Source organism: Rhinoderma darwinii, unplaced genomic scaffold, assembly GCF_050947455.1.
Source record: "Rhinoderma darwinii isolate aRhiDar2 unplaced genomic scaffold, aRhiDar2.hap1 Scaffold_901, whole genome shotgun sequence".
Taxonomy (NCBI): Eukaryota; Metazoa; Chordata; class Amphibia; order Anura; family Rhinodermatidae; genus Rhinoderma; species Rhinoderma darwinii.
The window spans coordinates 44,001-50,000 of record NW_027464473.1 but is presented as its reverse complement, the minus strand read 5'-3'; positions in this window follow the sequence as shown (position 1 = coordinate 50,000).

Sequence of the window (6,000 nt, the reverse complement as noted above, 5' to 3'; positions counted from 1 at the left end):
CTAATTTTGTCATATATTTGAGCTTTTACATTTTATACGACCCCTTGACACTTATCTTTCTTATTGATACTAATTTTTATTCATTTTATTATTGTTCTCCTCTCCCATCCCTCCCTCCCTAGTTCATGGGAATACTCATTTATTCCTGTCTTCTTCGCTTTATCCTTACTTTACATCTCTGTGTTTTTCGTCTTGGGGAGCGCACACCGCTTGTCTTGATTCGCTTTCTTCCCCTTTTTGGCCATCTGCGGCTTCCATCACTTCTTTGTTGCCATAACTACAAGGAAACTTTTTGTGCCGTTTGTTGACAACCCGATCTCCTCCGCCGCTGTGTGTCCACATCTCCTCATGGTCTAACCTACGTGACACGTAAATATAGTACAGTGGTTGATTTTTAATTTGTTGCATTCTGCTCCGTCTCTCTCTACCCATGCTTTCCATGGCTCGTCCGTTCATAACGGCATACTATGTACCCTGCTATTTCAATGACCAGCATATTCATCTTGCACCTAATTGCAGTATAATACATCACAAATCAGTTTGTTTATGTATTCTTGGTTTTATTCACGTATTTGGAACTAACATCTGTTTACTTGATGACTTCACTGATAGCTGCCCTTTCCAAGAAATCCTGTTTCGCATGTTTTTGTGGCTGTTCTTGATTTGTGTAACCCTTTTTAGATGTGTATATAAGATGTTATTTTTTATTGTTTGTTCTTCCTTGGCCTGACGAAGACACATGTCCTGTGTCAAAACGCGTTGCCATATATTAAAACTATCAAGGAATTTATCATTGCTATACAATTCTTTTAGCAGAGCTTTCCTGTATATCCCTACATTTTATTACTTTTACAATATGTCTTGTACAGATGTAGCTGTCTTTATCTTGACTTTTAACGCATTAAATACACAGTGGCAAGATCCTTTATCTTTACTTCTCAATGAATTTTCAATGGCTTTTGTTGTGTGGTATTACGCAGCAGCAAGTTATCAGAGTCAAGATAAAGATGACTACATCTGTACACTGGGGCACAGTCATGCTGGAACAGAAAAGGGACTACCCCAAACCATTCCAACAAAGTTAGGAGGATAATGTTGTCCAAAATGTCTTGGTATGCTTAAGTTAGGCCAACCCCTGAAAAACAACCCCATAGCATTATTCCTCCTCTACCAAACCTTACAGTTGGCACAATGCATTAAAATAGGTAACGTTCTCCTGGCATTCGCCAAACCCAGACAGATAGAGAAGCGTGATTCGTCACTCCACAAAATACGTTTCCACTATTCCAGAAGCAGCGTACTTTAAACAACTCCATCCGATGCTTGGCATTGTGCTTGGTGATGTAAGGCTTGCATGCAGCTATGGAAATCCATGCCATTAAACTCACAGGGCACACTTTATGTGCAGATGTTAATGCCAGAGGAGGTTTGGAACTCTGCAGTAGTTAGGTCAGCATCGCGTTGGCGAACTTTATGAACTATGTGTCTCAGCACTCGACGACCCCGGTCTGTAACTTTACATTGGTTTGTGGTTTCATTTTGCAATAAAACCCACTCACAGTCAATTGTGGAATATCAAGGAGGGAAGAAACTTCACAAACTGACTTGTTGCCATGGTGGCATAGTAATACAGCACCACGTTTGAATTCAGTGCGTTTTTTAGAACAACCAATTCTTTCACAAATGTTTGTAAAGGCGACTGCGTGGCTAGGTGTTACCTCTATGGCCGGGGGTTGTCGTTCACACTTACCCCTTGACGATCCTGGCCTGGCGGTTCATCCAGAACTTTTGAAGTGAGGGAGATCCTGGCCACCAAGAAAGTAGGAGGCAGGACGTTTTACTTGGTGGATTGGAGGGGATTTGGTCCAGAAGAGAGGTCTTGGGAGCCAGAGGAGAACATCGATGCTCCTGTCCTCATGAAGAAATTTCTTTCCCACTATGGTACCAAGAAGAGGGGGCGTAAGAGGGGGGATACTGTTAAGTCTATGGCCGGGGGTTGTCGTTCAGACTTACCCCTTGACGATCCCAGCCATGGACATCTCTCTTCTCGGCGTCAGCTCCCTCCAGGGAGATGCTGGCACTCTCTTCCGGGTCCTCGGACTGTTTCCCGCAGGGCGCGCGCTCCCGCGCATGCACGGCCTTAAAGGTCCAGTACGCGTCCAGCTGTCAAACATCAATTATCAGCCCAAATGGTTGCTGGACTATTTATGGGGCTCTGCTCACTGGTTCCTTCTCTGAGCATTGTTGTATACCCTAGTTTGTCTTGCAAATGGTCTCCCAGTGTTTTCCAGTTCCCAGCGTTACCCGTTCCTGCTGCCAGTACCCTGTATCCTGTGCTATCGTATCTACAAGTGAAAGTCAAGTCGTGCCTTCCGCTGTATCCAGGGTGTCACCTGCTGTGAAAGTCAAGTCGTGTCTTCCAGCTGCATCCACGGTGTCATCTGCTGTGAAAGTCAAGTCCTGCTTCCGCTACTTACTACATTGCCTCAGGTACCTGTTCCGAACTATAGACATTGTTTTGTACCTTGTTGGCCAGCTGCTATCCCGCTACGCGGTACGGCCCAGTGGGTCCACACCCCGGGCCGTGACAGTACGCTCAGGCCATGGACCCCGCTGGCCAAGTCAAGTGCCTGTCATCCTCCCAAGCCATGCAGGTCGACCTGCAGGATCTGCAAGCATGACAGGATCAACTCTTTGTGGCAGTAGACTCCATGGCACAGCATCTAGGTGCGCTAGTTACTTCCGTCACTGCTCCTATTCAAGCTCCTCCGATCGACCCTCCTGCTACACCTCCTGGCAGCCCCAGTTCGGACTCTCGGTTGTCGCTGCCATTGCTGGCTCGGTTCCATGGAGACGCAAGTTCGTGCAGGGGGTTTCTGAATCTATGCCAAATCCACTTCACTCTGCACGCCCGAGCATTTCCTTCGGACGGTGCCAGGATCGCCTTCATTATATCCCTACCCGCCAGCAAGGCCCTGGCGTGGGCGAATCCTATCTGGGAACGACAGGGACCTGAGACTTCCAGGGGTTTGTGCGGTTATGCCGTTCCGTATTTGAGGAGCCTGGACGAGCCTCATAGGCAGCCACTGCTATCTTTAACCTGCGTCAGGAGGACGCCTCCGTAGGCGAATACACCATCCAGTTCCGGACTCTGGCAGGAGAATTGTCCTGGAACAATGAGGCCTTGGTAGCATACTTCTGGCATGGCCTATAGCCTGAGATCAAGGACAAACTGGCTGCTCGAGATCTCACAGCTGCCCTGGATGACCTGATTCTACTGTCTACCTGTGTGGACATAAGGCTCAGAGAGAGATCCCAAGAGATTCTACAGGAGAAACGGCTTCCTAGACTGGCGCCCAACTTCCAGCAAACCCTCTTGCCTTGTTCTTCTGCTGTGCCCTAGGTTCCGATGCAGGTGGATCGGCTTAAACTGTCCGATCAAGAAAAACAGCACAGGCGCACCTTTGGACTCTGCCTATATTGCGGCCTTGCGGGCCGTGTTGTGCGTTTGTGTTCCCAGAGGCCCAGGAAACCCCAATGCCTGGGATTAGTTGGAGAGACAACTCTGGGAGCTACTGCACTTAATAGAGAACTTTCGTGCAATCTGTTTATTCCTGTGACCATCATCGCTGATGAGAGACCTCATCCAGTCTCTGCCTACCTGGACTCTGGCTCCGCAGGCCAATTTCATCTGTCAATACCTTGTGGATCTTCAATTGCCTACTGTTCTGCTGGAGAGACCATTGATCGTTGCCTCGGTAGATGGACTGTCTTTGCCTGACCCAGTATTGTCTATGACCAAGCCATTAAGACTCCAAGTGGAAGCTCTTCATTCTGAGCTTATCTCCCTGTATGTCCTGTCCAAGGCCGTCAACCCCGTGCTGCTGGGTTTGCCTTGGCTCCGTCTTCACGCCCCAGTCCTGGATTGGAACTCCGGAGAGGTTCTCCAGTGGGGCCCCAAGTGTCTTGATCGCTGTCTGGTGCATGTCCATCCATTCCAGCCTTCTCCGCATCAGTCATTGACAGGGTTGCCTCCTTGTTACTCTCAGTTTGCTGATGTCTTCGACAAAAAGGAGGCAGAGATATTGCCACATCGAGAATACGATTGTACTATTGACTTGGTTCCTGATTCGTCCCCTCCTCGCGGTAGAGTATACCCTTTCTCCTTTCCAGAGACCCAGTCTATGTCGGTCTACATTAAAGAGAATCTGGAGAGGGGCTTCATACGAAAGTCTTCATCCCCGGCCGGAGCCGGGTTTTTCTTTGTCAAAAAGAAGGATGGATCCCTTCAACCCTGCATTGACTACCGAGGTCTCAATCAGATCACGGTGAAGAACAGGTACCCTTTGCCGTTGATTTCGCAGCTCTTTGATCGTATATGGGGGGCGAAAAAAATTTCCAAGCTTGACCTGCAGGGGGCTTACAATCCGGATCCGTCAGGGAGATGAGTGGAAGACTGCATTTAACACACGTGATGGACACTACGAATATTTGGTCATGCCCTTCGGCCTGTGTAACGCTCCCGCTGTATTCCAAGAATTTGTGAATTACATTTTTCGTGATCTCCTCTATGTCTGTGTTGTGGTGTATCTCGATGATACCTTGATTTTTTCCCCAGATATTGTGACTAATCAGGGCCAAGTCCGCCAGTTGTTGCTTAGATTAAGGGAAAATCATTTTTACACCAAGTTGGAGAAGTGCGTGTTCAAGAGAAGTCTCTACCCTTCCTTGGCTATATCATCTCTGATCAGGGTCTCAAGATGGACCCTGAAAAGGTCAAGGCTGTCCTGGAGTGGCCACGTCCCCAAGGCTTAAGGGCCATACAACGCTTCCTGGGATTCGCCAACTTCTACAGACTGTTCATTCCCAACTTCTCTTCTTTGACAGCCCCCATCTCCACCCTCACTAAGAAGGGTATGAATGCCAAAGGTATGGACTCCAGAGGCGGAAGTCGCATTTGAAACCTTATAAAAGGCCTTCACGTCTGCTTCCATTCTGCACCATCCTGATGTATCCCTACAGTTTTCATTAGAGGTGGATGCCTCCTCTGTTGGTGCCGGTGCACTATTATTCCAGAGGGGCTCGAAAGGCAAGACGGTGGTATGTGGTTACTACTCCAAGCTGTTTTCTTCTGCAGAGCGCAACTACTCGATTGGAGATCGGGAGTTACTGGCCATCAAGCTGGCCCTGCAGGAGTGGAGACACCTACTGGAGGGCGCAGCTCATCCTATCCTGGTCTTCACGGACCACAAGAACTTGACCTACCTACAGACGGCTCAACGGCTGAACCCTCGTCAAGCCAGATGGTCATTGTTTTTTGCACGGTTCCGGTTCGAACTCCACTACCGACCTGCCGACAAGAATGTGAGGGCCGATGCCTTGTCTAGGTCATTTGAGACAGAGGACACTGTGGAGTCCCCACAGAATATTATCGATCCTTCCTGCATCTACTCTGTTAACACTCTGAAGGTTAGAGATATTCATCCGGGAAAAACTTTTGTACGGCCGGCAGACAGAGGAAGGATTCTTCTCTGGGGTAACAGTTCCAAGCTGGCAGGACACGCGGGTGCCCGTAAGACCCGAGACCTAATTGCCCGTCAGTTCTGGTGGCCCACGCTGTCCAAAGACGTCATGGACTTTGTCTCCTCCTGTACAGTGTGTAAAGCCAACAAAGTTGCCCACTCCAGACCAGCCGGTCTGCTCCAACCACTGCCTGTGCCCGATACCCCTTGGCGGCATATTGCTATGCATTTTGTCACAGATCTGCCTCTCTCTGCGGGATGCAGTGTGATCTGGGTGGTGGTGGATCATTTTTCTAAAATGGCTCATTTTGTTCCTCTGACTGGCCTGCCTTCTGCCGCTTAACTGGCTGATCTCTTCATGCAACACATCTTCCGTCTGCACTGATTACCCCTGCATATTGTCTCGGATCGAGGTGTCCAGTTCACCTCAAAGTTCTGGAGAGCACTCTGCGACCTACTCGGTGTAAATTTGGACTTC